The following is a 26,488-nucleotide window of genomic DNA, read 5'->3' on the forward strand; positions in this document are numbered from 1 at the left end:
TTGTTTTAAGAATACAGCTGTGTTTTACAGTCAGGTGTGCACCTGTATGCGCAGGCACACGTGAATGGAATAACTGCAGTATTCCAGCCCTGCCTGGTGTTAGGTGCTGTAGGAAGCTGGCAGTATGGAATGTACTGTAAGTTCCCCAGGGTCAAGCACAGTACCTTTACAATAGCATGAAAGTTGGAGTGGTACTGTGTGAGAATGTTTTCCCCTACATAAATGTGCAGGTAGTAAATAGAATTTCACAATCCCTTTATTTTCCTTTATTTCCTTTTATTTCTTTAAGCTGAAGGGGAAAATAGGGGGAAAATGGGTTTCCTATGGAAGGAAAAGTTCTTGGCAGGACGACAGCTCTGTGCACGCTGTAAAGGTTAATGGATCCAAGGAGCTGCTGAGCACAAGGTGTGTGTGGTGGGTGGGAGGGGTTCACAGAGGGCCGGGTGGGGTCACCTGGGGCCAGGACATTTGGGAGCTCAGGGAGCTTGGGTGGTCAGGGTGGTGGGTTATTGTCATGCACAGACACAACCTAATCCCGCAGAAAAAGAACAGATAACCACATGCTCAAAGCCAATGCCATGCCTGGGTTTGTCCCATGCCGCGCTCCTCGGGGTTGGTGCTGAGTGTCGGCGCTGCCGTGCCTTAGCGCAGGGAGGGGTGCCAGGGCACAGCCAGTGCTCCAGCAGCCCTGCGGGCTCTGGGGAGCGGGTCTGTGCCGGCGGGCGGCCGGGGGAGCAGCGGGGGCTCCGCGGGCTGAGCGCTGCTCCCGCAGCCCCGCAGCGGCGGCTCCGCCCGGCCCGGCCCGGCCCGGCCCGAGGATGCGGCTCCAAGGCAGCAGCGGGGCCCGGCTCTCGGCCTTGGACTGCCTCTGCTTACGGATAAGACACAGTGTGGTGTAAGAGGGTTTCCGTGGAAGGAAACTGAGAAAGCCAGGAAATTATTTTCTACGGTAAATATTTATATTTATATTATTTAGACTAATACAATCTTAAAAGTTGATTTTTTTTTTCCACCCAGAAATTTGGTATTGCCTTTAGAATATGAGAGCAGGAACTCACTGGAAATCATAAGAGAGAGGTCTTGGTTAAAGAAACTGCAGCTAAGGACCTCTTTCTTTAGGAATTTCCAGTCTTTCTACTGATGGATTCCAAATAGCTACTCTGAAGCTCTGTGAGACTCAGTATGATTTCCAGAGGATACATCCATACAATTATTTAAGCCTGATGTTCACAAGACAAAAGCTTTTGTTGCATTAAACAAATCCCTGCAGTTCTCTGGGTTAACTTGCTGCTCAGTGAGAAGCTGGGGACGCCAGATTGCCAAGTGGGTGAGTAGAGGGAATTGGTCTGATGAGCTGAGTCATCACAATCCAGTACTGAAACCCATGCTGCACCCTCCCTGCCCTGTGCTGTTCTTCCAGGCAGGATTCAAACCTCTGATACCTCAGTTTTCCTGCCCAATTACATGAAATGAGATCAGGAAAAAAACTGTTTACTACAGCGTGTTCTAGTTTTTGGATTCAAACAGATTGCTGTACATTGGGTGTGAAGCTCACTAATGTTTTTGAAATTATGCTGGAACGTCTCTGACTGACAGCTCTGAGCAAAGCACTTTCTGAGGTTATGTAAATGCCTAAAAAGAAATCTAACCCCAAATCTTAGTTGTGTAGCAGATTTGAGGCCTGTGAATTCTATGCACTGCCAGATTTTAAAGCCCTGCTGCTACCTTACCTTACATAAATACTCATAAATACTTACAGTAAGTGTCCTAAAAAGATCTTTGGTTGCTCAAGTGAGCTAGAAGAAAGCATTGCAGGGCTGCCCCATCTCTACTGGTCACAAGGAACGTGCAATTCTGCCCAGGGCTGCTTCAGCAAGAGTCGGGAACCTGCCCCCCTTCACGTCCAGATAGAGCTGTACATACCAGGGATCACATCCCAGGCAGAGGAAGGAAGTTATTTTCATTTATGATGCCCAGTATCAGGGCAAAGAGACCTTTCCTTCTGTGTCTGTGCTTTAGCATGACGCAGAAACAATTTTAAACACACGTTTATAAATTCCACCCGGGTGTTGCAGCCCTTGCTATGAATCTCAAAATTGTATTCAAGATTTATTAATATTGGGCTGCTTCTGACACAAGTCATGTGGGGACAAAGAGCAGCATCTTCTGTGCTATAAGGAAGCACAAAAAACATGTCACTACACTTGTAATTTTATGCCTCTAAATGTTGTTATCCAAATGCCATTGTACTTGCAATATTCTGTGTGCATTAAATCTTAGGTGCAGAACCCTATCTTATATCAAAAATGTGAAAGTAGCATCATAGTCTCTCTAATGTTTTTGTGAGAACCCTTGTTAGCTCCTAGTGCCTTGTCCTTTGTGTGACTTAAGGCAGAAAACCAAGAGTTTACTGCATTTTAAAAAGTTCATAAAGATGTGCTTAAGTTAATAGAAGTCTTTCTTTTCAGGGTTTGAATAGGTATGTAAAAACAAGGGGATTGAATAATTGCAAAGTTGATGTAACAGAGCACTCTAAATAATGGCTGTGATTAGTTTTGTAGAATTGTTCATGAATAATTGGCAAAAAATATTTTCTGTATGCGGCAACTTCTAGAACGAGCTGACTCATTATTGCATTTAAGGAGTGGTACCTTGAGTTGTGATCTGATGTTTATTTAAATTTGCAATTGATTAATTTTTTTGGAGAGATTGAATCGGGGTCCTAAAGGACCCGTGGCATTTTTCAAACAAAATACCTGTTGTTTCCTTACTTCTTTGCTGTTTGCACTAAATTAGAACATTTCCCACTTCTCCTCTCCTGAAGGGAGCAGAGGAGAGGGACAGAATGCCTGAGCAAAGGGAAAAGATAGAGGAGGAAGAGGGAAGAAAGGAATGACTGGAAATAGCAGGCAAAGGGAGGACATGGGGAGAAAGCAGAAAGGAGAGAGAAGCAGAAGGAGACAAGGGAATGAAAAGTTGGACAGTGCAGGGCTCATGTGCCCATGGCTGCCCTAATGAGCTGCTGCTGGTCACAGGCTCTGTCTGGTGTTCATCCCCGTTCAGCTGGCCTGAGGTCCACAAGGAGCATGAGTAAGCACCAGTTCCCAGCTAAATCTCAGCAGGTTTACTGTTTACCAAACCATGACAAAAGATGAAGTTATGTCCTATCTGGCCACACACTGGGCTCTTTTTATTTATTTTTTTTTTTCCTAAGAGGAGAGCTAGCTGATGTTTCTTGCTACTGTCAGAAAAAAGAAAAGAGAAAGTCAGTGATTGCGATTTAGAGGAGCTAAGTATTTAAAATAAAATATACATTCATATAAAGATTCAGTGATAACCAGATGACTCAAATCAATGCATCCTCATCAAAGGCCAAAGATTATTTTGTAAGGTGTTTATACACTGTCTCTGCCCTCATTGTACCCTCTTACAGATTTACAGATGGGAACAATGAAAACACATGTTACTTGCTGTTACCTTATAAAAAAGCCAAAGCCCAATAAACTTCAATATGGAGTAAACTAATAGTGCCCTTGTGAAAGAGCAACCTGAGGAGTTGTGTCCTACTACTGATAGTAAAAACAGACCTGTCACTGAGATTCAGTCTTCATAAAAAGCTAGGTTAAGATTACATTTGAAAGAGTTTGGCTTGGCATTTCCAACCAGCTGAGAAGGAATTCTGGACTTGGGTTGGCAAGAGTTAAGAGCATATCTTCTGTAAATCTTTATTTTGTGCTTTGGAGAGACCAGTACCAGTACCAATATTTCTGATTACCAGAGAGACCTCTGGTAATCAGAAATATTGCCTACCCTCACACAAAGAGTAGAGATGTGATAAAAGCTCTGATCACAATTTGTGCTTTGCTTTCCTCATCATCAATGCAATTTTAAAGTCATGTTCAAGAGGAAGTCCATGCATTCCTCACTGAGCAGGAATAACCCATCGGGTCTGAGCAGGAAGAGTTAACATCCTAGACACAGTGCTTTGTACAAACCAAAGAACATAAAGAATATTCCAGGAAAGCCATAAAGAGAGATGATGCAGTAATTGTTTCTGGGACGTTAGAAATACTGTTGTGCTTCCAAGTTGCTGAGTGAGCCTGACTGCAGTGTCTGGCTCAGGGTGACTCTGGGGATGGCACTTTCACAGATATCAGCAATGCAGGGTAGTCCCAAGCAGGTCCTGAAACTTTAACATGTGATGAGGCCAGAAGGTAGTTTGGTGCAGTGATAATGATTTATTTAATGCAACTAATGTATGTAAAGATGCATCCGAGACAGTGTGGAGTCTGCCAAGAGCACTTTCTTGGACACCACAGTGATCAATCCAGGCTGGAGGCTGAAGGCTTGAGTACAGGTCTGTGGGATCAAGCTACTAATTTTTAGTGGGTTTGAGCTGTTCTTAAATAAACTTTCATTAGTTAGGATGGCACCGTTAAGTCTACTTCCTGCTGAGCAATAGGATGAGAGAAAGAGCATCTACAACAGTAATAGTTTTACACAAATTGATTTAATGTCTGGAATAATAGGAAGCTTACAGAGCTTGGATGAGGGATGAATGAGGTGGACAGAAAGAGGTGGAAATAGAGGAAGAGAGCTCAGCTGGCTGCAGACAAAGGAGAAATGTGTTTTCTCTGTTTTCTCCTGTCAGCTGAAGCACACCATGTTGAACACAGGAGCAGGGAATGCTTGTGGCACACCCATGAAGCCATTCCTGACTTCGTGACCTGCACCCTTTCAATGTCTTATTCCACAACTGGGTCCCACCACAGGGTCCTTCAGGCTGTGGTTCACTGAATGGTCTGCTAAGGGGCTTAATTACAGTCTCAAATTCCCAAAGGTTTTTCTAGTCTGTCTAAAATATTTATGTCTGCAACAATTCAGACCTGTTTATGTCTCTTTTTTTGCCTGCTGGGTAAAAAGTAGTTTGGCTTTTACAATGTGTCTGTATACAGGGTTTTAGTAGCTTGGATTGCTTTTATATGTTTATAATGAAAGTAACAGCCCCTTAAAAATTGGATTATTGATCATGGGAAGACAGTAGGTATTTTTAATGTTAGAGGCAAGACTACAAATAAATCAAATTATATGAAGTATTTTATTTAAAGGCATTTGATTTTATTAAAACTGCTACATCTGGTGTTTGCATAAATGGAATAATTCTGCTTGTTCATATGAGGGTTCAGAGGAAACCATGGTAGGCGTTAGTGCTTCTCACTCAGTAAAGTGCACTGATGTCAATAAGTCAAAATTAAACTCTTTCCAAATTGCAAAAAAAAACCACTGAAAGATTTAAAATTAAGGATTTGGACAGGTGTAAAATTCCCATTTCAGCTGATAAATTGTCCACAGGAGTTGTGGTCTTTTTGCACAGATGCACATGATGCAATGAAAATGTAGGATACCATCATGTGCACCTATACATACATACAAAGTGTAGTTGAGCATGTGTGTGTGTGGATGTATATTTCTAAACCTAAATACCTACATACATATTGCACTGTCATGAGACACCAAGGGCTGCTTTTGGCCCTGCAGTCTGTGCCACTTCTGTGGATGTCCTGTACTGGACTGAAGCAGTCTCTCCAACTGTCCTGCTTGGAATGCTGCTCTTCCCACCCTAGTGATGATGAACTGCAGCACAAACACCCTCCCTGTCCAGGTGTCTGAATCTGGGGGTTTGTTTGCATGTTCCAGATGTTTGCTCTGCCAGATTTGACCACAGGAATATGAGGCCAATGGGCTGAGCCTCATGAAGCAGAGAAGAGAAGCAGTTAGCCTGGAGTTTGCATCTTCCATCATTTCCAAGGGCGAGGCAGAAAACTGGTTTCTCCCTGGGTGAAGTCAACCAAAGAGGAACTGTGCCTTCAAGGAGGTGGGAATGTGTGAATGCCAATGGTCTTTGTCATTAACCAGCTCTCTTCAAGCTGGCTGAGGAGCTGACAGGATCTGTCCATTCAATCTCGCCTTCAAGAGACAGGAACAAAATCACCACTGTAACGTTTTGGCAAAGCAAAATGTTTTGTTTGCTGGCAGGGGTTTAACTCACGTGCAGCCCTGCTGCCCTCTTAGGATGGCAAAGAAAGAGGCTTTGCAAGTCAAATGCTGCCTGCCTCACCAGCCTGTCTTCCCCCAGTGATGAAGTGCTCCAGCATCAGAAGTCACCTTCTGTGTTCAGCTGAGCTCAACTGGAGTCATGCTCTCTGGCTGTGCTGTTAAGTGGCTCTGAAGATGTTACAGGTGCAGGGCCGTGCTGCTGTATTTCAAGTGATCATAAAAACTCACTGGATAAATTGAAAAAGTGTGACTTTTCATTGTAGCAAGCTTGGACTGGATAAGCAACTCCATCACTGTGCTAAGGCAGCAGATGCAGTCAGTGTTTGGAGGAAATGGTTCATGACCTGATGATGCTTTCCAAGAGATTCAATGAGGGAAAAAAGATGCTGGAGGCTCCTCATGTCAGAGTAACACTGGTGGGACAGGCAAGGGAAGCAGAAGGATCAGACAGTGGGAGAGGATGAACAGAAAGGTGCAACGCAAGCAGAAAACCCCTTTGCCGTGCTTCAGGCTCAAGATGTGGGACAAAAAGCAATAGCTTCAGGAAAAGCCCTTTCCTGAAGATCAGCCGAGCATGCCAGGAGGGTGCTGCAGCCATTGTCTCTGCAACCAAAGTGAGGAGCAAAGCCACAATATGATCTGGATCACCCTGAGAGTTGGGTCCGATGGGTCCCCCGAACCAGGGAAGGCCCTCAGGCCCTCTCCCCACATGGGGATTCACAACCAGCCGGGACAGGGTGCCATTGGATGCTGGAATGGACACTCCCCACAGAAGCATCACATCAAAGCTGGTCCTTAGCCAAGCAAACGTGGGTGGGCTGTTCCTGGAGTGTTTGGGTCAGTCCCAGCTAGCCCTGGGACTAGGGCTCTGTGGGCTCTGGCCCCCGAGCTGTGACCTGAGGAGGGCCCAGGGTGGAGGGCCAGGATGCTGCCCAGGGACTGCACCCTGAGGAAGGGCAGCTGTGAATCTTGGCAAAAGCCAAGCTGGTCTTGCACAAATTCTCTGGTGGTTCAGGCTGGCCAAGTTAAACATGTCCCTTACCCTGGCTTTGTCACAGCTCTGACAGAAGTCCCAGGTGTGGGTCAGAGCTGCCCCTGCACAGGGCACTTGCTGGGGCAGGAAGGGTGTGCAGAGATGCAGCCTGGCGCTGCCAGGGCTTGGCCATCATGCTCCTACATGGGTGACTCACTGAGGAGCCCCTTGGGCAGCAGGTGCACACAGCCTCTGTTCCCTCTGAGCCAATCCATACAGAGGCTGTGCTGGGCAGCCATGCCGGAGCCATGGCTGCTCCCTGGAAGGAGAGAGAGATCAGAGAGGGAAGAGTGTGGACTGGGAGAAGGGTAATAAAGGGGCTGAGGTTGATATGCTGCTGTTGTGAGCTGCATTACCTGACAGGACTTGCCCCTTGCCAAGGGTAGGTCATCTTTCCTTTGACTCAAGAGGGTGTTGGGGGTGTGTTTGCTAGGCCCAGAAACCAGTCACTGCTGCATGGGTCTTTACATGGTCTGTTGTGGTATGTTCTGCTGCCATGTGATCTATCATGCTGCAATTTCTATTTAATTGTTTACATGAACTCAGGCTCTTGCTGTCTTGGGGGAATTTCACCTAAGTAAGCATTGGGAAGATTTACCTTTATTCATATCATAGCACCTTTGACATAGTTTTTTGCTGTATTACTTTGTTTAGGTCCTTTTTAAAGAAGTTAATAAAGCTGGCAGCACAACTCCATTGACTCTCAGCAGAAGAGCTCTCTCATTCCTGAGGTCCCTTTCATAACCAGTTATATTAGCACCCTTCGTTAGCATCCTCGTTAGCTTTTCTCTTCAGCATTACCACGCAATGTGCTTTCTTTTGTAGTACCTAAAGCTTGTGAGATAACTCAGTTTGCCTCCCAGTGGGGCAGAAGGTATCTGTAATCTGTGTTTCGTGTCTTGGGTCTCTTGAAAGGACTAGAAATCCCAAATGCAGTAACTTGTGGGTTTTCTGTCTTAGAGAATTAGGATGTCTTTGCATTACTGAGCAGGCAAACAGTGAGCAGTGCTTGATCAATAAGAGGCATTGCCAGAGGTCTGCTATAGTCTGCCACAGCTGACGGTAAGTGTTGCTATAGGCTATGGAACTAGGAATATAAAATGTCAAATGACAGTAATAATTCATGCATCCTGGGACATATAAAACCAACAGCATGTCAATAGCTGTGGCATGCTCTGCAGAAAATATGCAGGATTTAGACGTTGCAGGAGTCTGTTTTATTTTAAACCACACTTTCCTTGGTGAAATATAGACTTTCCCTGTTTGTTAAAAGCATTTATTCTCAGTTTCATGTTGCTACTTCTCTATTAACATTCTAAGAGCCACACAGCTCAAAAGGGGCCCTGAGATTCAAAAAGCAAAATATATGTATTTACTGAAGAAAACACATAAAATATTTATAAAACAGAGGGTGCAATACTATTTGAGATTCATGGACCATTTCAGCATTCATAAAAGCAAATATGGTTCTAGTATTGGCTTCACCTGGAATCAGACTTTACTGGAGAGGTTACCCAGGAGAGACCTGCCTTAAAATGAAACTTATTACGATCATTAATTTTACATGGAAAATCATTACATTTTACATGGGAAGCAGAATGTCTTGTGAAATAAGTAAGAATTTCTCCAATATTCATCTTCTTTAAAAATACTTCAGGATAATTAATATCACTTTTCTTTTACTGAAAGATATGAAGAAGATGAATTACTGCATCTGGGAGGGCACAGCAGGCATAAGAGGAAAGATTGTGTGTATCTGATACTTGTTTTCCCCTGTGCCCCTGCTGCTTGGGAACCTAAAAGTGAAGGGTGCTGTTTTACTGGCTAAGGCTCCCACAAAAATTCTTCAGATGAAACTTTAATGAGAGAAGGGTAAAAATATATTTGAGCAGCCCCATTCTTATGCTTTCAGCTGTTTGCTCCTGAGCACCTCAACTGTGGGTTGTCAGGCCTCAATTTCTGTAAATTTGCTTGAAAGTAGAAGGGCAAGACAGAAAAGTTGCATGTCCCTCATGATTATATGAATATAGGGCTTAATGTAAACGTAATACTTCTAAAAGAATGTAAAATATTAACTGAAAAAAGAAAGAAGGCAAAGCATCACAAAGAAATCCACTACGCATTATTTAAATCTCCCCCTGTGAGAGGCTGAGGATTTAAACGCATACAGTTGTCTGCTCTTCCATGTGACAGCAACCCCTCTGCTTTAGAGTTGCACAGTCCTGGCTCTCAGTGGTCTACTTGAGAATTTTTTTAAAAGTTATATATTAAAAAAAAGTCTTAAATATAGTTTCCATTCTTTGAAGACCATAAAGTGATTTTGGGGCAGTGGACTGTACCTGTGTAGACAGGCACTAATAGATATATTGGCACATCTTGCTGAAGCTAGCTTGATATGGAGATGATTAAAATAAATAAAAAGCAAAATTAATCCTGCTAACTGTCTGAGACCTAAGAAAAGGGATGTCTTTGTTCTGACGAGAACATCTTGGCTCGTTCTGCTCCTTTGGCTTGGTTTGGGGAGGATGTATTTAACAGTCCTCCCATGATACTTGGCAAATATAAAGCTGTCACATTGGATCCTGCTTCTCTTTGTATTAAAAGAATGTCTATGGTGTTTATGTTGTGGGAAAAAAGCACTATTTCTACTTATTGTATTTTCATTGTCTCTTTTCTTATGACTGTACTGTTTGCCAGCAGCCAAGGGGGCACTTTGATGCTTGCTTTGATGCCATGGTTTATTGTGTCGCACAGTTGAGACTATGGTTTTCCTTTCAAATCAGAGCTGGCATACTGGGTGAAAAAAAACCAAACCAAAAATAAAGCTTTTCTATAATTATGGTTATCTCATAAAGTCTGCATTTGTTACAGCTGCTGGGGTGTTGGAAATCAGTGTTTGTAAATACCTATATATTCTGATTTGTTTTCAGCCTCAGAGATGTTTTTGTCTGTCTGTGTTCCTCACCCCTGGCCATTCATGCAAGCAGCCTTCCCTACCTGCACGCCGAGCTGCACTGCCTCGGGAAGATACCAGCCTGTTACCCAGCTTATCTGCATGGTACAACTTCACCTTGTTCCCTCCTCTCACTCTGAGGGATTAGCATCCAAAGAAAACCAAATTAGTCTGGTATCAATTCAGCCAGGAAAGCGAGTAGCCAAAGGGACCAGAACGCTCCTGCTGGCAGGACTGAGTGCAGAAGGAGGCTGGCAGGGCGTGCTCTTTGTGTGCTGCCCAGCTCCACCACGCTCTCTCAGAGCCCCACGGGGACGCCCTGGGTCCTGCTGGGGGGAACCAGACCCTCCTGTGCCCACAGGAAGCCTCACTTGCTGGCTCCATGCTCCATGTGACCGTGCCAGTTAGGATGTGTATGATGCCTGCTTGGATGTGTCTGTTGCTTTTCTCCATGTGTCTTGTGGTCATCTGAGAACTGATGAGGAACCATTCTGTTTCCATTTTGCTGATGGAAAAGGAGAGCCTTTGAGAGGCTGAGTGATTTGTCCAGGATTATGCAGCAAATCAATGGGAGAAAAGGGGATCAGGCCATTCCACACAGGAGTGCCTTTAACTGTCCCATGGGCTTTCTAGGGAAAGGCATGCAGGTCCCCAAAGAGGCCTCTTCCAGCAGTGTTCCTCCATTATTTCTGTCAGATTATTGCTGTGAACAGTGGAGAAATGCAAAATGTATTATTCATTTCTCCTACTCCTAAAATCAATAGCTATCAAAATACAAAAACAATTTAAATCAAAAGGCACTTATTGAGTGCAGATCTTACTAATTAGGTATGATTTCCCAACAATTTCTTAAATTATTTATCCAAGGGATGGGTGAAAGGCACTTTATATGTCCCAGAGTGAATATTATAAACCTCTTGTCATGATACAGAAAATGTGAAATGTGGTGCAATGCAGTGTGATTTGTAACCTTGATGAACTAATGTAATATCAATAGACATCAATCTGTGTAAAAAAAAATCCGTCTCATCATAACATCTAACAAGATATGTCAAAAGTCAATAACCTTGTGAAATGGACACGTATCAGTGAAAGTTACAGACTTTGCTGCTAGGAATCAATTAAAAATGTAATACCCACTTGCAATGGAAATTACTACACCATCACCAAAAAGGAGGTTTACATCATGCATGGACATTTGTCATAAGGGCAGCTCCCTTTAGGCTGGCTGTTGGCTCTGTAAGCAATTGCACTTTAATAGATGGCTTTTTGTTTTTTTTTTTCTTATGCTGCTATTGCTTAGTTTAGCCCCATAACCAACATGCAAAAGATATTTATGCCACATCCAGTTAAATATATTTTTAAAACCCAACAGAAAAGAGCCAATGGTTTTGAAGATTTTTGTGTAAAAATTAGTAAGCAGCTCTCCTGTTAAATGAAAGATTTACAATTTTCAGTCAAAAATGTACATCAATGTTCTTCAATTTTTAATAATAAGGATTTTTCTCAAGCTTCTTTGGATCTTAATTTTCAAACTTATACTTCCCATCCATACAGCAGATCTTAAGGCTCCACCACAGCAACATTGTGTCAAGTGAAATTCTTGGTTCCATCATATAGGTGTGATACCCACTCACCAAATGCTTTCAATCAGTGATTTAAAAGAAGAGTATAAAATATTATATATGTTTTCTCCTCAATTTTTGAAACCAATTGATAAAATATTCACTTTTTAGGCATTTTACTTTGCCAATGAAATCTGATAGTAATTTCAGGGCAAGTGTAACTTTGAGGCCAAAACTAAGGATTTGAATGGGAAGGGAGGTCCTATGGCTTCAGAAACAGCAGTATGTGAGGGGCTGAAGTAAAACTATCAGAGTAATTCAGAGCTTAAACTTTTATTTTGGTGCTTTCTTGTGTAGCCTTAATGATGATCAGCTCCCAGGAAAGCCATCAGGAGCCTGAGCAAAAAGCTGCAGTGGTCCAAAGTGCCTGTGTGGTTCAGCTGCTGCAGGCAGCCCACAATGGCTCTGCAGCACTTCAGTGCAATTGTACAACCTGGGATTCAAGGCAGAGCCATAACTCAGAATTTCATGGCATTTTAAAGCACAAGTCAGAATTTTAATGGTATTTCAACCTTCCTTATTAGTTGCACAATAAGTGTCTTTCAGCCAGTGTTCTGCAAATTCCTTCCTGGTGGTCTGCAAAAGACACGGCTTGAAAGCCAGAGCAGGGGAGGTGAATGCTGGGTGTGTGGAAATGGATCTTGAATTGATGGGAGGAATAAGGGATTCTGAAAAAGCACTGCAATAAGATGGCACGGGATAATAAGGGTAGTAGCGAAAAGTTTAAAAAAGCATGCCATGGTTAAATTGGATATATAGGATAAATTCAACTTCAGTTACTCAGCTATCCTGCTTGTATTTTTGTTGGTTTTAATTAATGAAAGTTTCTCTGGCAGGTATGAAAGCAAAGTTCAATCTCAGAGTGTTTGAATTAGAACTCCTAGTTGCATCAAGTGAAACAGGCAATGCTACATTTAATGTTTTGCATTTTCTCATTCTATTTAAATGTGAATGAGTATCTGGAAGGAATATCCAACATTGCAGATACTGTTTAGTGATATATTCTTCTTATCTTCTTTTCTTCTGTCTAATGCTTTTCATACATGCTTAAAAAGTGTGCGATTGTCTGTCTGATTGTACATTAGTGACTGCAAAGGTTACCTAAATTGAGACCATGGACTAATTTTATTTCAAATGCAGGGTAGAAGCACATCTGTTTCAAACAGATTTGTGAAATGCCTTTTGTGACTTCAAATCACATACAGTAATGACCACTTAAGTGAGCTCCTACACACACAACAACTCATTTGCAACAGTGCTAACAAATGTATCTATAAAATGTCATTTGCATTTTGGTGTTCTGAAATAGGCTCGTCCTCTCCATTGCCCTGGAAAATTCAGCCCTCTGTTATTATGTAGAGGATACTGAAGAAAAGCATGTGTTCTTCCTCATGGAGGTTGTGTTAGCTACTCTATAACTGTACTTGATAGATATTTTGTATTTTGCTTGGGTCTCCCTTTGAGAGAGACATAACATTTTTTGAGTTGTTAACTAACACTGTTTTCTAGCCATGAATTGTTATAATTATATAAGATTATGAATATAATTGAGGTAATAAAACCAAAGCAAACAGTCTAGATTATATCTCTGGATTGTATTCATAGGTCAGAAGTGTGTGGTTTTGCTGAATATCACATTGATTTCAGAAGAGTATCGTTCGGAAATGATCACACCAGCTGAGGGCCTATACCTTACCTATGAGCCTACATCAAACAGCTCACTTTGCCTTTTTCCACAGATTTCCTTTCCAAAGATAAAGGTGTGTACAGCCTCCAGGTATCTACAGTGGGCAAACTGAAAGTAAACAAATAGAAATATGTTCATGCAACTAATTTCTACTGTAAATGATTTTGTTTTAAACAGTGGAAGGATCAAAGAAAAGCTTTGCAGAACAGCTTCTCCATCATGGAGCTGGGGTGGCAGAGGATTGCAGTAGTCCTGCCTGGCCTCTGCTGAGATGCAATCTGTCCTGCACTTGTCCTGTGAAGCAGGAAAGTGTTATTATATTTAATTTTCAGACAGAAAGCTAAGACATGGACAGAAACCATGGAACTTGTCTGCACACCTAAGGGAACTCTGCAGAAGCTGAGGAGTTGAAGAAAGCTGTGTGGAGGGCACGGCTAATAACCTAAACCATTAGACCATTCTCACAAAATCTGTGTTGCCAAATCTGTTGCCACTGAAATCTGAAATCAAACATTAGCAGCCAAGAACATCATGCTAATTAATTGCCTCAGGAGGACACAATTTCCAAGATCTAATGAAAGATGGAATCCAGCTTCCATATGTCCCATTTTATAGCCCAAGAAAACACGCACACATTTTTCAAAGAAACAGTGACAAATGTCCAAGTACTTGTCTCTCAGCTGAATAAAACTAATCACCAGGCCCGGGGATAGAAATGGCTGCTCATCAGCACCTAGCCTGAAAAGCCAGCCCAGGATGTCGCTGACAAACCATTTTCCTTCAGAATGTTGAAGGCAGCTTCAGAAGGTGACAGCTGAGCACCAGAGCACCTCTGTTCTGCCCACAGAACAGCATTACTCCTGCCTTGTCATGGTGCTAGTTTATTTAAAAAAAATAATAATTAGGAACAAAAAAAGTTAGCATGTCACATTCTTGACAAAATAGTGGGGAGAAGGCAGAGGTATCAGTAGTCACAGATACGTGCCAGGGCTGCCTTGCAGTGCTATAAGCTTGTCCTTGCTTGAACTTGACATTCCTGTAGATGGGATGTCTGTGCCAGAATGGCAGTGGTGCACAGCCCCAGGGACACAGTGGGGGCTGGAGAGCCTCAGCACTCCCAGAGAGGCAGGCCTGCCTGGCTGTGGAAGCAGAGCCCCACTGGGAATGTCCTAGCTCTGTGCGGCTCTGAGGCATACGGAATCGTTCAGCCAGCTTAAAGACATAATGTTTCTTTTAAATATTTATTGTTTGAAGGATCCTTACATGCATGAGAAGATCTGTACTATGTAAAGACCACATGCTGTTGTGGCTGCACTCACAGTCTGCCACGTTTCAGGGGATGCAGGAATCACCTCTGTGTGTCCTGCTCCCACTCCTGCTTGGCTGGTGTGAGGTGTTTCACACAATGCCCAGGTTTGGTTGGACAGAGTTGGATGATCAGCTTGTTGTAGCAGACCTGGCCATGAGGCATGAACATCTTTTGCTTGCCACAGCAACAGCCCCAGCCTGAGTGCCATGCTCAGAGGACGGTCGGGAATGTGTCGGTGCCCAGCGAGCAGCCTGGGAGGCCCAGTGCAAACAGGGGAGGAACACAGTTATAGAGCAGGGCTGTGACAGACCTTGGTGTCCAACCCAGGGTTTCTGAGTGACCCCTTATCCACACAAACATCATTAGTATTTGCTAAGGGGTCAATTCTTGGAAGCATACAACATTTTCACTTTTCTCTTTCACCCTTTACATATGATTCATGTGAAACTTCTAATCTAAAAAGAGTATCTTGACACTGTTTAGTAAAAATGGGCCTGAGGAAAGCAGTACAAATTGCACAGCAAATTTTCACTCTAAATGTTGAAGAAAATATATTTTATTCTGTCTATCCGGAGGAGATTAAAGAAAAAAATAAGAAGGTCAAGGTAAGTAATTGTAGCACACCATCTATTGTGTATTTCCTCAAGATCACTCCAGTTGTACAGAATAATGGCATTTCTGAACTTCAGTAACTTCTACCACACAAAGGCACAGCATTTTGACAGGACTCAGTAAATCATTTAAAATCATAAGGGCCATTATGCAGACTGTGTGATAAAGTTAGAGACAGGGTATTTTTCTGCAATTGGTCTTCAATTTCCCTCTAGATTTTAGGTGACATAAAGCTCAAAAGGAGCTCCTAGTGCTTACTCTCTCAGAGATGAGATCAACACTTATGAGGACATGTTTTGATGACACAGCTCAGAAAATTGAAGGGATTATTATTATGGAAGGACCAAGGTGATAAGTACTGTGTTATTTATGAATAACTGTCAGTCAGACAAGCCAAGAAAGGTCATAATCCATTATATTAATGTCATAAATGTTATCATAAACTGACATCAGGAGGGTAAACTGGGATTCTTGCACTTTTTAAAGTGCTGCTGTTCTTAAATGACACTGTCCTGGAAAGACATGTTGATACTAATTTTGCTCTCAAAATAAAAGACTTAAAAGATTTTCAGCAAAACAGAAGTAGTATTTTACATTTTTTGGGGGGGGGGGGTTTAAACTTTTTGTTTTAAAGGAACTGACTGAATTATCACAACAGTATCCAAGATACTATGAACAGATGGGAGAGGAAAGACCCAATAATTTCTGAATATTTACTGTCCCCCTTTGCTTTATTTGGACTGTAACTTTCACTGTAACTAAAACACCCTCTGGGGGCCACTCTAGCTGAGGATAAGAGAAACAAGAAGGCAGAGGTGGAAGCTCCTGTCCTGGCTGCTGACTGTCCCAAGTCAGAACTGCACCTTGCTGTAATTCACTCCCTTGACATTAGTATTTTTCCCATATCAGATATGAACTGTGATGATACTCAGGAATGTATGACAGTGAAAAAAGACAATTTTATGTCTTTTGTGTTGCTGAGCATTTTGATGCTCACAGAGAGCAGGCAGCTCAGTGAATGTTACCAGTGCATGGCTCCTCTGAATTACCCTGGGCTCCCAGAGGAGGATCCCCAGGATTCAAATGAGACTTTGTTCTTGCCAGCACCACAGGGTGCTCCATCCATTGCTGACCAGTTATGAGCCAGCAGTAAATTACTGTCACTTATGTAAAGCTGCTCCCAGAACAGGCTCCCAGGTGAGAGTAAGGGAGGTGAACTCTGAGCCCAGGCAATACCAAGGCCTTGTGTCCACACTCACTAACATTGCAAATTCTATAAACAAACGGTGTAATGCTGAAATGTGGGTGCATCAGGGGCGAAACAACTGGACCACTCATTTCCAGCTTTGGGGAGAACGCCATGATAAACTCCAGAAATGCAAGAGGAATTTAAGGTGAGTTTTCACATCCCACAGAATCCAAAAGAGAAAAGCAGGGTAAGTACTTCTGGAAGGTGCCATGCTGTATTTACTGACCACATCAGATCAGAGCTGTGGTTTTATGTCAGAAGTTAGAATGCAGGATGTCCAGCAGCTTCCTGCAGATGTATGGCTGTGGTTGCACTGATGTGGGCAGGAGGCAGCCACTGGTGAGTCACTGCAGCCCTTCCTGCAGGAGCTGCTGGCTGCAGGAGGCATCCACTGATGGAGAGGGCCTTGCAAAAATCACCCATCTGTCTAGCATGTACAATCCACAAATAAGCCGTGTTTGTACCATGCAGGTGAAATGTTCGGGGTGAAACCAATGTGGGCTAACTTGAGTTGTATAAATAACTGCAAATCATTACTTCAAATGAGAGCATAATGTCTGGAACCACAGGCAGGAAAATACATTTACAGACTATCAAATTATCTTGGGATAATAGTCTAATGGTTTTCACTGCTGTACTTTATGTTCTTATAGCTGAGCAAAGAATACTACAGCTGGAAAAGGCTCTGAATTTCAAAGAGAAGAGATTAGATTTCAGAAGTAGAGTGCTTCCACATAAGAGACTGCCATTTCTGTTATTTTAGGGGAACATTAGAATACCCCCAGCAAACAAAAAAAGTAATTTTTTATGACTTGGAACTACACAGAATAGCATCTGATGATTAACAAACCTTTAGAAAATTTGTCTATTTTATAATATAACCTGCAAAGTGCTTCCTTGTTCAAAAGAGGTTACTTATCCCTGTGATTGCAACAAAATGCTTTTGATCAAATGTGTTTTCAGAACTGGCACAACCAAATCAAGCAGCTAAGCTGCTATATCAGTTTGCATGCACAAGTGCTGTTTGAGTATAGAATTTTTGGAGCACATTTTTAGAGAAAACAGAGTGCCCTTTGAAATCTTGGAACTAAAGCTGTATAAATGCCCTAATGCTGTTTATGATGTCTGTGGAAATACATGACACTCAAAGTGCTTTTAGGATGCTCCAAAGTATATCAAAGAGCATTAACTTCAGCGCAGCTGGGAATGTCCCCAGTTCACTTATGAATGCATGTTTCTTATATTCTGTATGTTAACTATAGCTACATACAAGGCCACACTTAATATAGCCTTGCTCATTGAGAATAATCCACAGAGTAAGCCTATTAGGTAAGGTTTAGCATCTACATTTTTCTGCTCACATCTGCTTGCCTGACATATATAATCTGCCTGGATGTCACAGTTTACATCCTATTTTCATTGGATGATAATGGAACTTGATCAGTGTCTTCATCTCCTTCTCTGCCGCTCCAAGAAATATTTCTGCTTGTCAGCTCCCCCTTAGCAGGACTCTCTGGTGTGACCCTTAGCCAGGTCCTTTATTAAAGGGTAGTGCATGCAAGGCTTGCAGGCAACTGTGCCATTTATCATTGTGCAAAATGCGTGCAGAAAGTGCTACTTACAAGACAGTAAGGAAATAAAAAAGTGATATAGCAATTTCCTAGCCTGAATTTTCTCTACTTCCTTTTCTCTTACAAAGGTCTGGCATATCACCATTTTAGTAGCAATAAGTCAGTGTTTGCTTTCTGAAGACTTATGTTTCTGCTGAAGTCTTATGAACTGAACTGTAGGCACCTCAGTAATTTTAGAACAGCTTAGTCTGAGAGGTAAATTAAAATTAGGGAAAATTAGACAATTTTTAATGAGATGGTTATTACACTGAATAATGATGATTATTGCTTCTGCTTAATAAAACTGTCAGCCAGTGCAAAATATATATTAAGGGAAATTACATTACATTATATTTCTATCAAGTCAGAAATTTGGTGTGTTGCTTTCCCAAAAACCATGGAAATAATGAAATGTTAGACAGGGCTTCCTTTTCCAAATAGGATCAAACATGGAGCTTTCAGAAACAGCCCTTTAAAGCCCTGATGTAAAGCCTATTAAATCTAATGTTTGTGAAGATTTCTGCTGCCTTCTGTGCCATGTAGATCAGGACTTGACTGAAGTGAGCAGTGTTCCCCCTCTTGTCTCTACTAAATACCGAGACAACAGCACATGGTGAATGCACACTGAGCTCAGTGCTTGCTGGCACATTTCCTTTTCTGATTTACCTGGCAAATTAGGAGATGGACTGCATAGGGTGAGACACACTGATATTCCCAAGGTGAAAACAAAGAGGAATATTACCTATTATCTGTTATAATAGATGTAAAAATTAAATCCTGCTCTGGAAACCTTGGTGTGGAAGCTCCAGACACTTAGAGGTGAGGCACCTCCCCAGAAGCCTGTCCAGAGGCATAAATGACCAGGAAATTTGAGTGCTCAGCATTTTTTGTTTAAAAGTAGGCCCAGTACGAAAGCCTGCCTTCAGCAAGAGCTGCTGTCCTGAGGAATGGGAGCTGGGGTGGCTCTCTCCTCTGTGCTGGGAGTCTACAGGACAGTAAACTGCCAAATGGACAAAGAAGGGAGGTGGGAAGTGAAGCGTGCATTCCTACTACCAGCCCTTCTCTGTGTAGGGTTCAATCTAAAAGGATAAGTTTTTGTGGAATAATTTTATATAAACTAAGCCACACTTTTCTTACAGAAAGGTGTTTATTGCAGCTGCAGTAGCAGTAAATTTTACAGATTCTGAGAGAGATCAAATAAGTGGCAAAAACTGCATGACTCAATACATGCCTATGCCAACTGAACCAGTGAACCAGGGCACAGAGGTGAGCAACTCTTTCTGTGGTGCGTGTTAAAAACTGGATAAACAGAGAGTTACCATATAATTTTATTTTTTGAGAGCACTATTCCTCTTACAAAGAGCAATGTATTATCTTAAATGAGGATGATAACATGATTAGTAAGTCACAGCACATGTGTTTCTTAGGTTTTCATCATACTGTGAAACATTTACAAATCAACAAGATTTCTCATTTTATGAAGCCCATTTTGTAGATTTCCATAAAACAGGTTCAACAGTCACAATTTCATTAGCATTATATTGTTGCCATGGTAATGTGGCACCAATTCAATGGATGGGCTTTTCATCCTGGGCTTATAGAATTGCTCTTCCTGTCAAAAATACATCTATATGGAAACAGCAAACAGACCTTACCACTGGAGTACGAGCACAAAATATCACATGCTAATTTGGCTGGGAATGTATCATCTTACTGGCAGCAGACCCAGAAATCATCAGAAACATGGTAGAAGTTACTGAGCACCATACACAATAGCAAAGTCACACTTCAAAATTAAGAAAGTTACACACATTCATTGATGCAGTATATGAATGTACTATTGCAAAAGCCCTTGGTTCTACTGTGTTCGTTCTCTGAAATCCTGTTAGGAGGGCACAGTGCAACTGGGAATATTGGAGGAAACAAAAGCAGGAACACACTAAAGAATAAGATGTAAGCTAAAGGTGTGTTGGTCCTTCTCCTATTTATGTGTTCTGCAGCATGTTCTGGGCTAATTGCTGCCAAATGCAACACCTTGTTTCTCTGGTCTGTAAAATTGGGATAATGCCCCCTCTGCCCTTGTGCACAGTACCTGGGTGTACATATATATATATACCAGATAGTGAGTGATGGCTGGTATTGCTAAACACTGTCATTAAGTAGAAAGGCGTTTAACAGCTCCAGGAAAATGCACTGCACAGATCTACATTTGAGAAATGTCACTGAGAGAACCTGGACTCACCCAGGGAAATGCAGAAGAGATGACAGACTGAGCAGGTAACAGTACATATGAACTTATGGAGGAAGGATACTCACATGATTAAAAAATCATGACAGTTCATAGGTTTTTAAAAATAAATATTGCAGGCTGCAGGAGAAGTATCCACAGCAATCTGAGCAAGGAATACAATATAAGAAATAATACAATGTAAGGCAACAGCAGGGTGGCTTGTTTATAATATGTTAAAACACTTTCTTGTGTATTTGCACTGGTATTTCTTATTTACACAGGAAAAGTCTTTTACCATCCTGACACATGGTGTTCAGTCTATCATTCCTTAGCTTAATCATGTTGTGTCCTTTGTAGCAGCAAGGGTAAACTACAGACAGGAGAGTATTCAGTATAATGAAAGATGTGTTCCACTTTACATGATAAGTTTTTTCTGATTTACAAAAGCAGTATCTTCTCCAGCTGAGTGAGGAAAGAGAGACCTTAACTTGCAGATAAAAAAACTCAGAGAATAGGCTTCTCCTCCATTAGGATCCTATTGTTCACACACAAAAAGATAACTGTTGTTACCACTATTATCTATTTATTTACTTTTAACATGATATAGCCACAGGACCCCACTGAGACTGGGACCTACTTGCCTAAGCACAGCAAAACCCCAGAGCGCTGCAGTCTCTCCTTCAGACAATTTATAAGCCACAGGAGAGGAAAGAGAGAGGGAGAGACAGCTTAAGTGACTGACTGTCTGGGTCAGAGGAGAAGTCAGTGGCAGAGGCAGCACGGATCTCCAGTCCCTGAACCCTCCATTGGGAGGTGTGTCCTGGTGGGTGAAGGACGTATTTGGAGATACCCTCCACCAGATTCTGAGGATTCACATCTAACTCATACACAGAGCCATGCTTTACCCCCTGATTTCAATGGCTGCATCTGTGCTGCTGAGCAGGGGTGGCCTGAGGCAAAGCTTGCAGTCACTGTGAAGCCCACCCCTATTACCTATTGAACACCTTCAGGCTGGCTCCGGGGCAACCCTGTTAATCCTCTCAGGGACAAAGGCTCAGGAATACCCTATGTTTTTTGAGCATGTTCAAGGGCACCAGGGTCAGGGTATCTGCCACAGAAATATTAATGGGTTTCAACACCACAACTGAAGCAATAGGGATCAGGCTTGCTTTCTTTGGAGAAGGGACTTCCAAATCCAAGCTTGAACAGATGGAGGGAGGGGGAAAAAGGCAGGAGATTTTGGTCACAAGAACAAGAAGTCAGTTTACATCAGAATTTGAAAGCTTTGATCAGATATGATGTCTTAGATTAGGAAAGCATTAGCTTGGAATTTTTCTTGCTTTCTCCTCTCTCTCTCTCTCTCAAATCCATGTAAAGTAAACCCCTTAGACTCTCGGTGAAGAGACATTCATCTTCTGCTCGGTAAATACCTCCTTGTGCTGTGTGATGCCTGCTGACTTTACTGCTGTTGCAGCCTTTTAAAATGCTTCCAGGGAATCTCATTCCATTTTAACTTTCATTTTTTTTTTATTAAGGAATCCAAAGAGAGTTTATAATAATCCCAGTTTAACTTTTTAATAAAAACTGCAAATAATAAGCTAGCATAGATTTGATCTCATATATATATCTGATAAAAATTCGGATCTGTAGTAAAATTTGTTAGCCAGGAGTCTTTTGTCATCATATTAATGAATATAAAAGCTGGCAGCTTCAAAATGGCAATATTAGAGTAAGCCTACTTTTTTTATAATGGTTTTGCATTGTGCATTCAGTATTGATGAAGATTAAGATTTAGCATGCAGAAGTAATATCCATTATGATGGGATTGTCCATAGTGAATTGAGTAGGACATTTGCTTAATTAAAAGTATTTATCTTAGATGATTTAAGACATATGTCCTACTACTGAACTGATGATGTAAATTGGTTTCTTATAATCAGTTCACCACCGATGACTCCTTATACTAAATAGAAGAAGAAAAAGGTAAGAGAAGAGTCCGGGGAAAATTATAGATGCCACTGCCAGAGAATTTAAAAGAACTTTAGAAATAATGTTTAACTAACCCTATGCCATGAGCAGGAAATATACATAATCACACCCCTAATGAAGAGATCTCATACAGCCCTAAAAGGCTGAACTTCGAGCAGAAAGTTTGGAGATGAAGACATGAACACATACCCAGATTCCCACTCCCACCCACTGCAGCTGTGCCTCAGAGGAGTTTGGAGGCAGAGCCTGGGGATGGGAGGTGGCACAGAGCCCGTGGTGGCTCTGTGACACGGTGTGGGTGTCCTGCAGGGGCTGGGCAGGGCGTTCCCAGGCTTTGGGCATGGCTGGGAGCTGAACTGCTAGGGCTGGCAAACTGGGGCAGAAGGGAGGGCAAGGCAGAATGCCAGGGAGGGCAGGAACCAGTGGGATCTGCTCCTCAGGGTGGTTTTAGGTGTGTTTATAAAGACATACGCAGTGGTTTAATCTCTTATACAAATATGCTTTTAAGGGAGAACCCCAATGGGTGGAATGTTTCAACCTCTCTCAATTTTACAGCCCTACAGCCCAAGTTTCCTGGACTAGCCCACCTTCCTTCCTGCCTCGCCAAATGACTCATGGAAAGCTGTTGATCTTCAGTCTATGGAGACAATCTAACATCAGCAACTTTCTGGGGGTGCAGCTACAAGGTAGGGCCACATCCAACTCCTTCGAGCCCTCCCACCAGCTCAGGTGTGCTACTGACAGGAAAAGCTCGTGACTCCCGCTCCAGAGAGCTACTTGTCTGCTTCCTGGAAACCCTGCAAAGCTGCCCCTGAGACAACTGGGCCTTCCGTCAGCCACACACACCAATCACTCACTAAATAGTTTTGGCTGAGGTTGTTGGACAAAATCTTCATAGACAGAGCCAAGAGGACGGGCAAGAAATATTTATCTTCTCTGTGCCACATGTTGTTTTTTCATAATTTCTTCTTTTCTCCTTTTTACACTCCAGGCATTTTTTTCTTTCTACATAGGCTAATAGGAAGAAATACTGTGGCTTACTCCAGTAATTTAATTTATTTGTTTTAATTCTAATTATGAGCATTCAAATAGCAACTGAAATTTGTTGATATATGTTACACTTCTGAAACACTAGAAAAAATATCTGATCTATTCTCTGTTAATGCCTAGGTGACATTTTAGGAACAGGAACCACCTGGGAAGGGCATGTGCAGGACAGGAGCTGTCAGTGGAGTGCATGGCCGTGAATCTGGTTTTGATCTGTCCCTGTGATTTTCCAGGTGAGCCTCGGACTCTGCCTATGGTCTGTGCTCCCAGATGACAGCCCCGCGATGGCAGATGGAGGGACATGCTGGCACTGCATCCTTTGCTGCTCCCAGAGCTGCCACACGCCATGGGACCCCAGCTGCTGGATGCCTGACCCAGCTGGACTGCTGCTGGAGATGTGCTGGGGCTGGCTCAGCCCTGCTTGCTGCTGCCTGTCTGCCTCATTCTTCTGAGTTATGCCCCAGCCTGCTCCTGCCCTGTTGTGCTGCTGCCTCCAGGCTGTGTTGAGTTTTCAATTATCACAATATTCAGTGCAGATGCTATGCAAAACAGCCAGTGAGGCTGAGCACGCTGAACTCAGGAGAATCACAGTTAAATAAAAGTACTGCTATGATACCAGGAGGCTGATTGGAACCACAAGATACCAGTGTTGTATCCTGTGGCTTTTATGTTGGTAGACGTAGATTTCAGCCATTAGAGTCTAGCTATCCAACAGATAACAACTAGAGGAAATGGATTTAGGTATCTTCAGTTGTGAGTAACTGATCCACATTTGCCAATAAATGCAGAACCTGGTAAACTGCAGAAGAAAGAAAACATTTGAGATACCTACAAATACATCCTGGGGTAGCATCTAACTGTGTGCAACTTAAACTCCCTGAACACAAAATACACTCAAAGTGGTACATCAAGAGAGCTCTGACTTCAGAGAAACAATGTGTGGTTACTTGTCAACCCCAAATTCAGGCAAGCAAACAACCAGCAAGGGTAGGTCTCAACTTCTCTATTTGTACATGCAGTAACAAGCTCCCAGATGATAATGATATTGTGATACCCCCATATGTGGGGGTAAAAGACTATGAAAAAAGAGAAAGAAATAAGCAATAAATACAATAATGTCAAACTTTCCTGTTATTAACTTCTAGAAAAGCCCAACAGCTGGAATTTTAAAATGTTTTACATAGACAAATGTAAAGAGAACAACACATCGAGTGTGGTTTTTTCCAAAGGAAAATGAAATAGGCATACAGAGAAAATTATTATATTTAGTACTCTTAGGGCAAATTCTGGTTAAGGACTACGAAATAATTTGAAAATATTAATGATTTAGCCTCACAGCTAGCTTTTAGGGAGATAATAATGATAATTATTACTGTAAATAAATAGTATTATTATCATTCTTATTCAGAAGAATGGAGTATTGATGCATAGAAAATTCCGTATTTGTCCAAAATACAGAATATATTTGTTTGTGTTTTACTACTATAACCATCCTTCTCAAGAACTATTGTATATATTAGGATTATCCTTTTCCAAATACTCTTTGATATACTGTTCAGTTTATCAGTTCTAAAACCCAACCAACCAAGCTTCCTTGTGAAACAGTGCCAGTCAACATCTCCATTTGCATGTGAATTCTCTAGCAGCAAGTCCTGGTTGAAAAAAAAGAAAAAAATAAAAAAAAAAAGGAATCATGAAAATCAGTACAAAAAAATCTGTCAAGGCCCCATCTGTGACTGGGTATCAGAATATCACCAAGAAGCTCTGAGGAACAAAGTTCATTCCAAGTCTAACACATAGAGGATTTTGATCGATGAAATTAATTCAGGCAGGGAGAAATGAGAGTGCATACCATGAAAAACTCTGTTCCTCCACTGAGGATCAAAGAAAAGAGGCATCACTGCGTGTGGTCTTGGGTTTGGTGCACAAAGCCATGCTTAAACACGACAATAATCAGTGTGCTCATGTCTTGTTTTGATAGCCAGCTGCTCCTCTGGGGAGAGCCAGGGAATGAGGGACCTCTGGTCCTGGCAAGATGAGGACTCCGATTGCATGTGACTGCTGCAAAAAGCAAGATTTACAGCCAGCTACCTGAAGCAGTATGGAAACAAAATTATAGTCTCCACCCTGGCCTTGAAAATCCCTCTACAAACATGTTTATTTCCTTCTGAATGGGAATATGTAAAGGCTGGGGACACTTATTTGTAGGCTATTTTTATATCTCCTCTTCAGGATCTGAATCTTGCATATTAATGAACTACAGGAAATAGGAAAACCAAACATTAACACCATTCTAATGCAGCATACTATTTTTCTTTCCCTTTTTTAAACTGTTAGAGTATGCAAATGTTCAGTTAACTGGTCCTTATGTTTTCTCTTTATTGAATTGCTTTCACTATGGCAAATAAATATTCATAAAGAAATGTGGACAATAAATCATTTCAAATAGTTCAAAGCCATTTTCTTTCTAGACTGCATATATTTTCAGCTGTAACTCGCCTTTAATATTTCATTCAAAAGACAGACTTGTAGAAGGACAATAGAGATAATGTGTCAAGTAGTAATTAAAACAGGGAGTAATGATTAAAACCATTTTGATCTACATTGTGCTCTGCCAGATTCATAATCTCCTGTGTTTGTTAGGATGACATTCTACTTGCTTTATACAGAAACTCAAAATAAACTTCTGTTTGAAGACACTGCTGAAAACAAAAGATTTCAACCCCAAGCTTGCCTGTTTAGGTGTATCTTCTGTACCACCCTAGCAAGATAAACTCAAGCAGGCACTGTCTTTCCTGCTAATATTGAGACTTCTCCAGGAAGCAGATCCAGATGCAGAGTAGAAGACAAGGAAGGGCCATCCCAGTGTGTACAGGTAAATGTCACCTGTCTCACCATTTGGATTTAAGCTAAGAGCTTCAAAAGAAATGAAATTTAAAGATCTGGTTAACATACATTTAGGGATCTCGGTTAAAATTCAAGTAATAATTATGCTCCTTGTCTCATTGTATATTTTGGCTGTTAATACACATATTTGGCCCAAACTCATTATCTTTCCTGATATGTTGCTGACTTTAGGCCCTGATT

The 26,488-nt window shown here is 41.9% G+C and overlaps 1 long non-coding RNA gene across 2 annotated transcripts in view; it reads left to right on the plus strand.

The window, feature by feature from the left end:
* LOC134423049 (uncharacterized) overlaps positions 1 to 25,860 on the plus strand; it is a 46,286-nt gene extending 20,426 nt beyond the window's left edge. The window contains exons 5-7 of one of the 2 annotated variants that reach the window (XR_010028993.1): positions 5,698 to 16,670; positions 22,910 to 23,040; positions 23,635 to 25,860. This is a non-coding gene — a long non-coding RNA (uncharacterized LOC134423049). The remainder of the gene's footprint in view (positions 1 to 5,697; positions 16,671 to 22,909; positions 23,041 to 23,634) is intronic. The other variant, XR_010028992.1, reaches the window with a different exon arrangement.
* The last annotated feature ends 628 nt before the right edge of the window (positions 25,861 to 26,488 follow it).

The sequence above is a fragment of the Melospiza melodia genome, chromosome 11 (genome assembly GCF_035770615.1).
Source record: "Melospiza melodia melodia isolate bMelMel2 chromosome 11, bMelMel2.pri, whole genome shotgun sequence".
Classification (NCBI taxonomy): domain Eukaryota; kingdom Metazoa; phylum Chordata; class Aves; order Passeriformes; family Passerellidae; genus Melospiza; species Melospiza melodia.